This window comes from Ursus maritimus, unplaced genomic scaffold, assembly GCF_017311325.1.
Source record: "Ursus maritimus isolate PB19 unplaced genomic scaffold, ASM1731132v1 scaffold_35, whole genome shotgun sequence".
Taxonomy (NCBI): Eukaryota; Metazoa; Chordata; class Mammalia; order Carnivora; family Ursidae; genus Ursus; species Ursus maritimus.
The window spans coordinates 11937761-11947420 of record NW_024426119.1 but is presented as its reverse complement, the minus strand read 5'-3'; the positions used below and the strand labels follow the sequence as shown (position 1 = coordinate 11947420).

Genomic DNA, 9660 nt, shown 5'->3' with positions numbered 1-9660 from the left:
CTGGTCTTGTACCCCAGTCCCTGAGGCCTCACTCTCTGTGAAGAGGTTCCTGGGCTGCACGGAGAGGTTCATTCGTCCACCTGCTCGGTTCCCCCTCAGCCCAGGCTTCCCTTAGCTCTTAGAGCCTTAGTCACAGAACTCAAGGTTTCGCTCTTAGCACAAAAAGCAAACACAACTGAGGAAGAGGCTTGTTGACTCTTGGGGTCAGGAAGTACATGTGTTCTAGAAAGCTAAGGTCAGAGGAAAGCAGGGCCCGTTTGTTTGGTTAAATGCTCTGCTGCCTCTGCCCTGGCGTTCTTTTTTTTATTTTTTCTGTAAGATTATTTGAGAGAGCACTTGCGAGCAGGTGTGGGGGTGGGTTGCAGGGGGAGAGGGACATGCAGACTCGGCGTAGAGCCTGACGTGGGGCTCCATCTCAGGACCCTGAAATCATGACCTGAGCCAAAACTAAGAGCTGGACCCTTAATGGACTGAACCACCCAGGGACCCGTGTCCTGGTATTCTTAATAATTATATCTTTCAATTTGTGTTTTGCAAGTGAAGCCTGAAGGACAATGGGGAATGCCTGTGAGCAGAGGAGATGTGAGCCCAGGAGAGCCTAGCAGTGTGCATGTGGCTGTTCCTTGCTACTCCACATGCCCAGAACATTCCAGCTGCCCCGTGGACACAGGATTCTGGGGGACAACGCATGGGAAGCCAGCAGGACTCAGTGTGAGTGCAAGGTAAGCGTCTTATGTCTGGGACACTGAAAACCCCAAGAGGCCATGCTTTCCAATCGAATCAGAACTTGGCTTCAGATGCAGAAAGAAGGCAGTGATGTTCTAAGAAGCAGGAATGCCCAAGGAAGTCGTTCCTTCCCTTTCTCACCCGTGTACTTCCCTGTTTGAGCCAACGACTCATGCCGAGGATGATTTGGCAATTCCACATACAAATTAAGTACTCTCATCTGCATGTGAAACTAGCATTGCACTACATTGAGACCGGTAAAATTAATACAAATAATTTAGATTTTTAATCTTTCTTAACTTAAAATGACATTAAATAGCAAAAAAACCATACCCCAAACAAAAACCCTCAAGACCATCAAGAGGTAGACACTGGGAGAAAGGAAGGTCTTCATATTTTAGTTCCCTTAATGGTACTTTTTCCTGCTTTTTGAGTGGGGGGTCCCTTGTTTTCATTTTGCATGAGGTGTTGCAGTTTATGTAGCTGGCTCTGGAGGCAAAGCTGGGGTGAAAATCTTGCTTGGTTGCTTAGGCAACTGTGGGCAGCTCTTCAACGACTCCAGTTCTAGTTTCCCTTCTGGGAAGGGGGGGAAGTACTTTCAGAGTTGTGGAGGGTTACGGTGAGTGTTAGGACAGCCACACCTTGTTGGCCCTTGGACCAGACAGGGCGCTGGGCTCAGTGCTTCCCTGCTTGATCTCCTGTCTTCCTCAGAACAACCCTGTCAGTGGGTGTATCGTCCTCGACGCTGGACTTCTGTGGTGTTTGGGCCCCAGCAGTCATTCACACTCTCTTCTGTTCTGGGGCCAATCTTGGTCTTGTGTAGTTTGGTGAGACGGTTTTGTATTCTTTTTTAGCCACAGGGCAGCTGCGTGACCCCAAAAGCTCAGTCAGTTCTGTCTCCCAGATCTGTGCTCTTGAGGGGGCCTAATCCACCCCCAACCTGGATGCGACCTTGGTCGGTTCTAGCTTCTGGGATATCTGAGTAACTCAGGGGCCTGAGGTCGCTGAGCCCGAGTTTCTGTACGCCTTCCCCTCATTCTGTGACCTACCTACATCCAGCCCCCCAAGTCCTCCTTTGTTTTAGTGAACCAGATGCCAGATGTTTCTGATGCCAACAACCCCAAACCCTCAAATGCTTGCTCCTCCTTAGTTTTTAGATGAGGAAACCAGGCCCAGAGAGGTAAAGTAATTTGCTCAATGCCCCACAGCCAGTGAGTCACAGAGCCAGCATTTGAACCCAATAATGTTAGGATGCATGACTCTTACCTTCTTCTGTCCCTAATATGAGGTGCCCAGTGCAATGCACTGGGTACTATGAGCTCCTTTCTACCCATCTGTGACACACTGGCTGCCGCTCCAGGCACGTTGCCTCTCCAGTGCCCTCAGGTCACAGATCCTCGCTCTGCGGGTCCTCACAGAGAGGAAGGAAGGGAATGGGACAGGAGGTTCCAGACCTGCACCCCGTGTGGGAAGCTGACCCAGCCTCCAGCAGAGGAGGCCTTGCCTGGACTGTCTTGAGGTTGAATGTTCTAGGCTGAGCCCTCTCTTTAGGGCACCAGGAGCCCCAGAGGAAGTCAGAGCCCCCACCCTAGCCCACCGCAGGCTGGCTTTGTGGCCCTTTGGGCTCCAGTGGGAGGGCAGGCCCTGTGTGGCTAAGGAGAACTAGTCCCGAGGCTGCCATGGGTGATGAAAGGCACAGTCCCCATCCTCTAAGGCTTCCTGGTTGGATGCTTTAAATACGGGGACACATCCTGGCCAGGTGTGACTGACTTCTGGCCTGGCTGGCCTCACGTCTCTTATAGGCAGACATCTGATGGTTTGTCTATTACACGGAGCAAACCTGTACATCTGCCTCCTCCCCCCCCCATATATCCTTCATTACCCTCCACTCTCCTTGTTTTTATGGTCGTAAATGCATAAAACTGAATTCTTGTCCAGACACAGCTTTGCAGCTCGAGGTAGTTTCCATTTTCTCTACCAGGGAAAAATAATGGTTCAGGGAAAAATGAGCAGACAGTAAAATACGATGTTAACATATAGACAATGAGATTCCTGAAATGATATCATTTTGTTACTGTTAAATGTTGCATTTGCGTGTGTGTGTGTGTGTGTGTGTGTGTGTTCAAGGAACATTCTTGTCACTTTCTTTGGTCCTCATAAAAATCCCATGGTCAGTAAAGCCCATGATAAGTCTCACTGGGAGATGGGGCCCCTGAAGTGCAGAGAACCAGGGTGATCCAAGGTCACCAGGCAAAGCTGCTGCAGGAGCAAATGGAAACCCAGCTCTTCGCTGCCTGTCCAGGGGCCACCTCGGGGTGCAGCGCTGCCATGGGGCTCCCAGTGAAGCATGTGGCCAGGCGCCTCCCTGCGCAGCTCCTTAAGAACCTGAGGGCAAAGCGCTTAAGTCCCCTGTGCTGGCAGCTGCTGGCGAAACGCTTGGCAGGTCACACGCCCCTTCTGTGTGTGGGGCGCGTACAGGCATTCTGTTGGGGGCGGCTTTAGAGCAACCGTCCGTGTCCTGTGGCGAGCAAACGCTGGGAGTAGATTAAGATGTAAACAACCTCATTCTTTCCCAGATGTCAGCTAGCAATTAAAATAAGGCGGAGGTTATACAATAAAGCCCAGCCAACAATGCCATGTCAGAAGAACAGGTCCAAGTCAGTACGCTGTGTGTGACTTCAAGGTCCCTTGTGTCCTTGGGAAGAGTCCCGTGCTAAAGAGGCACCAAGGCTGGAAGACGAGTTTCTGGAGAGCAGGGATTTGCTGGTTTGGCCATTGTTCTGTTCCAGCTAGAATAGTGCCTGGCCTATAGAAGGTGCTCCGTGAATGCTTGTGGAATGAATGAATGATTGACTTCCACTGTTTCTAAGCAAGATTGGTAAGATCCCCGGGGAGGGGGCACTACGCCATCAGAGTCTCCTTTAATTCTCAGGATAGAACTGTGAGGTGGGGGAGACTTCATAGGCAGAGTATCGGAAGCTCAGTCTTGCTAAAGGTAATAAATAATAAATAAATGATAAAAACATAATAAATCAGTAACTGGAAGGGCTGGTCATCAGTAACACAGGCCCAACTGATTCCAGGCTTCCTGCTCCCCTCCAAGCCACAACAATAAGCCTCGAAGGCCCTTCCAGGCTCCCATGTTGACAGCACCGAAGCCTCTTTTATCTGCGAGGCAGCCCGCCGCATGTCATGCTAACGGCAACCCGAGGGGGTCTCTGTGCCTTACCCCAGGATGTCTTAGCTGCAGACAGAAGAGCAACGAACACAAGTCACAACTAGGAAAGGAGTGAGGATGTGTGTGTGCACGCGCATGTGTGGTTTTATATGTCAAGTCTGGGTTCCCGAGGTAGATGGAAGTGAAATGTCCATCAGTCTGTCAGCTTCTATGTACACAGCCCTTCAAATGCACTGACCTTGAAAATAGAAATCATGCAATCTTCATCTTTATATTTGAGCCATTATAATGGCCAACATACGTCCTGCACATCATAGGTTTTTAATACACGTTAGTAGGATGCAGTTATTGGGCTTTTCACACGTACCATGTTGAACAGCATAAGGATTCACGAGAATTATCCAACATTGACTATTCAGCAAAATAACAATAGTCGTACTACAATTTGAGCTTTCAAAGTGCCCGGGGTACTTTAACTCACCTTAACCTCAAGGGATAGGGAGACATCAACCCCATGTTAACAGATAAGCTAAAGCAGAGAAATGACATGATCTGGCCAAGGACCCGGAGCTGTTACACCCGAGAGGAAGAATTGAAATCAGACACTGGTTGTCCATCCTTCCCACTCCACACTTTGCCCCACGCCCTCTTGTCTCTGTTTTCACCTGGTCAGACAGACCTCTGTGCCTCTGCAACAGATAAGCTTTGAACAGACCAAAAAGAGGTCTCCCTTTTGCTTTCTCACAGCAAACACCACCCCTGAACTCCCGGCACACCCCCGTGGAGACCCATGGGGGCTCCTTCTAAAAAGAGCAGCAGAAAGAAAGGCTTCAGATAGAGAAGAATTCGAACCTGGAGAAACTTTTCTTTCTTTTTAATCAGGAAGCAGTGTGTTGTATAAGGACAGACAATTCTGTAGTGCCGCAGAAACCTACTTCTCAAAGGCGTTGCTGGCAAAAGAAGGCCCAAAGATCTCAGGGGGTAGGGAGAGAAGCTACAGCCGTTAGTCTGCTGCCCTTCGAGAATGTGAGTTGGCGAGTCCAGAGGGCAGGATGCGAAAGGCTCTCTCCAGCTTATTCCCCAGACGGCTCATGTTACTGGGGACAACTCTGACTGCTCTAACCAAGGCCCCCCTCGCTGGGGGTGGACTGGCCTGGTTCGCTCCCAGGTATGTGTGAGCCCCAGGAGAGCAGTCCTTCAGCATTAAATGCCTTTCTGAAATAAACTGGCTCAGATTCTATGGGCAAAGCAGCTGGGAAGAGCAGGCTGGCCCAGACATTCTCCCAGCATGGAGGAGCAAAGTCTTCCTATCAGTGGCCTGAAACCCATCCACAGGCATCAAAGACCTCTGTCCATCACACCTGCCCGAAGGGGGAGAGGTTCCTAGCCTGGATGCTCCGGTCCTATGTGCTTACCTCTCAGGTGATTCCCCTCGCCCACTCCCGCCTGCTGCCCCCCTTAGAAAGCACACATTTCAATCATTACAAGGATTTTGCAAAAATGACCTCATTTTCCTATGAGTCCTCCAAGTCTAATGCATGTCAAAGAATTGTGAGGCCAAGAATCATTCCAGCAATTATGATGCTCTGTCAAAAAGCAGGGACTTTTGCCAAAGAAAAAGAGGAGGGAGGCACAGAATGAAGATTTAGAGGAAGTCTCGATGGAATAAGTATTGGCATTTATCTTTCCCATGCCACACACAGACAGAGCCAGAAACAACTGCCCCCTCCCTTTTGTATCTAGAGCTCTTTGTGCACATTCCCGACACCAGAACTACTGCAGGGCCCAGCTTCAGTCCAGGCACACCTTGTCTTACGGCACTTTGCTTTGGTATGCTTTGCAGGTACTGAGGTTTTTACACGTTAAAGGGTTTTTGTTTTTGTTTAGCATAGTTGACACACAATGTTAGGTTAGTTTCAGGTGTACAACGTCATGATTTGACAAATATGTACATTCTATGTTCAGTGCAAGTATAGCTACTGCCTGTCCCCTCACAGTGCTATTACAGTATCATTGACTGCAGTCCTTATGCTGTGCCTTTGATCGCCAGCACTTACTCATTCCAATACTGGAGTCCTGTATCTACTACTCCCCTTCACCCACTTTGCCCCTCTTCCCCTCTGGCAGCCATCAGTCCTGAATCTACTTTTTGTTTATTCATTTGGTCTTTTTTTTTTTTTTTTAGTTTCCACTTATGAGTGGAATCATATGATCTTTGTCTTTCTCAGTGGGACTTATTTCACTTAGCATAATACCCTCTAAGTCCACCATGCTGTCTCAAATGGTATGAGCTCATCCTTTTTTATGGCTGTGTAATATTCCATTTTTCTTATTTATAAACACGCACACCACATTTTCCTTACCACTTGTCTATCGATGGATAATTAGTTGTTGCTTCCATGTCTTGGCTATTGTAAATAATTAAGCTGCAATAAACATAGGGGTGCATACATCTTTTTGAGTTAGTGTTTTTGTTTTCCCTGTTTCACTGAATACCCAGTAGTGGAATTATTGGATCATAGGGTAGTTCTATCTTTAATTTTTTGAGGAACCTCCATACTGTCTTCCACAGTGGCTGCACCAGTTTGCGTTCCCACCAGCAGTGCACAGGGTTCCTCCTCCTCCACGTCCTCGCCAACACTTGTTTCTTGTCTTCTTGATTGTAGCCATTCTGACAGGTGTGAGATGATATCCTGTTGTGGTTCTGGTTTGCATTTGCCTGATGGTGGGTGATGGAGCACCTTTTCATGTATCTGAGGGCCATCTCTATATCTTCTTTGGAAAGTTATTCAGGCCCTCTGTCTATTTTTTAATTGGATTATTTGTATTTTGGTGTTGAGTTGTATAAGTTACATATTTTGGATACCAAGCGTTTATCAGATATGTCATTTGCAAAAATCTTCAATAGACTGTCTTTTTTGTTAATGGTTTTCTTTGCTGTGCAAAAGGTTTTTATTTTCTTTTGTTTCCCTTGCCCTAAGAGACATACCTAGAAAAATGTTGCTATGATTGATGTCAGAGAAATTCCTGCCTGTGCTCTCTTAGGATTTTTATGATTTCAGGTCTCATATTTAGGTCTTTAATCCACTTTGAGTTTATTTTTGTTTCTGATGTTAGAAAGTAGTTTAGTTTCATTCTTTTGCATGTAGCTGTCCAGTTTTCCCAGCACCATTTATTGAAAAGATTGTCTTTTTCCCATTGTATATTCTTGCCTCCTTTGTCATAGAGGACATAATTAACCATATAAATGTGGGCTTAATTCTGGAATCTCTATTCTGTTCTGTTAACCTATATGTCTGTTTTGTGTAACTATTATACTGTTTTGATTACTGTAGTTTTGTAGTATATCTTGAAATCTGAAATTGTGATGCTTCCGCTTTGTTCTTCTTTGTCAGGATTGCTTTGGCTATTCAGGGTCTTCTGTGGTTCCATGAAGATTTTAGTATTATTTGTTCTAGTTTTGTGAAGAGTACTGTTGGTATTTTAATAGGGATTGCATTGAATTTGTAGCTTGCTTTGGGTACTATGGACATTTTGATAATATTAATTCTTCCAATCCATGAGCACTTGTTTGTGTCATCTTTAATTTATTTCATTGGTGTTTTATAGTTTTCAGAGTACAGGTCTTTCACCCTTCTGGTTAAGTTAATTCCTAGGTATTTTATTCTGTTTGGTACAATTTTAAGTGGTGTCTTTTTAAAATTCTCTTTCTGCAACTTCCTTGTTAGTGTACAGAAATTCTACCAATTTCTGGTTATTAATTTTGTATTCTGCCCCTTTACTGAATTCTTTTATTACTTCTAGTAGTTTTTTGGCAGAGTCTTCAGAATTTTCTACGAATAATATTATGTTATCTGCAAATAGTGACAATTTAACCTCTTCTTTACCAATATGGATGCTTCTTATTTCTTTTTCTTGTCTGGTTGCTGTGACTAGGACTTCTAGTACTATATTGAATAAAAGTGATGAGAGTAGACATCTTTCTCTTGTTCTGACCTTAAAGGGAAAGCTCTCAGTTTTTCACCATTCAGTATGATGTTAGCTGTGGGTTTGTCCTATATGGCCTTTATTGATGTATGTTCTCTCTAACCCCATTTTGCTGAGAGTTTTCATCAAGAATGGATGTTGAGTCTTGGCAAATGATTTTTCTGCATTTATTGTGATGATTATCTGATTTTTATCCTTTATTTTGTTGATATGGCATATGATACTGATTGATTTGTGAATATTGAACCATCCTTGCATCCAAGGAATAAATCCCACCCAACTATGGTGAATGATCTTTTTGTATTGTTGGACGTGGTTTGCTAATATTTTGTTGAATATTTTCGCATCTGTGTTCATCAGAGATATTGGCCTGTAGTTTTCTTTTTTTGTGGTGTCTTTGTCTGTTTTTGGTATTAGTGTAGTGCTGGCCTTGTAAAACATATTTGGAAGCTTTTCTTCCTCTTCTACTTTTTGTGCTAGTTTGTGGAGAATAGGTATTAACTTTTCTTTAAATGTCTGGTAGAATTCACCTGTGAATAAATCTGGTCCTGGACTTTTATTTTTTGAATTACCAATTCCGGTTTGTTACTTCTCTTCTAATCAGTCTGTTCGGATTTTCTATTTACTCCTGTTCAGTTTTAGAATATTATATATTTCTAGGAAATTATCCATTTCTTCTAGGTTGTCCAGTTTGTCGGCATATAATTTTTCATAGTATTCTCTTATTTATTTATTTTTAATTTTTTTTATTATATTATGTTAGTCACCATACAGTACATCCCTAGTTTCTGATGTAAAGTTTGATGATTCATTAGTTACGTATAACACCCAGTGTACCATGCAATATGTGCCCTCCTTACTACCCATCACCAGCCTATCCCATTCCCCCACCCCCTCCCCTCTGAAGCCCTCAGTTTGTTTCTCAGAGTCCATAGTCTCTCATGTTTCATTCCACCATCTGATTACCCCCCCTTTCTTTATCCCTTTCTTCCCCTACCGATCTTCCCAGTTCTTATGTTCCATAGATGAGAGAAATCATATGATAATTGTCTTTCTCTGCTTGACTTATTTCACTTAGCATTATCTCCTCCAGTGCCGTCCATGTTGCAGCAAATGTTGAGAACTCGTTCTTTCTGATAGCTGAGTAATATCCCATTGTATATATGGACCACAACTTCTTAATCCAGTCATCTGTTGAAGGGCATCTCGGCTCCTTCCACGATTTGGCTGTTGTGGACAAACCTGCTATGAACATTGGGGTGCATATGGCCCTTCTCTGCACTACGTCTGTATCTTTGGGGTAAATACCCAGTATTGCAATGGCTGGGTCATAGGGTAGCTCAATTTATAACTTGTTAAGGGACCTCCACACTGTTTTCCAGAGTGGCTGTACCAACTTGCATTCCCACCAACAATGTAGGAGGGATCCTTTTTCTCCACATCCTCTCCAGCAATTGTTGTTTCTTGCCTTGTCAATTGTTGCCATTCTAACTGGCGTAAGGTGGTATCTTAGTGTGGTTTTGATTTGAATTTCCCTGATAGCTAATGATTTTGAACATTTTTTCATGTGTCTGTTAGCCATTTGTATGTCATTGTTGGAAAAGTGTCTGTTCATATCTTCTGCCCATTTTATGATTTGTTTATTGTTTCTTGCATATTGAGTTTGAGAAGTTCTTTGTAGATCTTGGATACTAGTCTTTTATCTGTAGCATCATTTGCAAATATATTCTACAGTTCCGTGGGCTTTCTCTTAGTTTTTTTGACTATTT

General features: G+C 44.5%; 1 long non-coding RNA gene across 1 annotated transcript in view; it reads left to right on the top strand.

Moving 5' to 3' along the window:
* Positions 1-328: 328 nt before the first annotated feature.
* The window catches only part of LOC121100218, a 136462-nt gene continuing 127130 nt past the window's right edge, over positions 329-9660 (top strand). Inside the window, exon 1 of the long non-coding RNA XR_005831962.1 lies at positions 329-722. This is a non-coding gene — a long non-coding RNA (uncharacterized LOC121100218). The remainder of the gene's footprint in view (positions 723-9660) is intronic.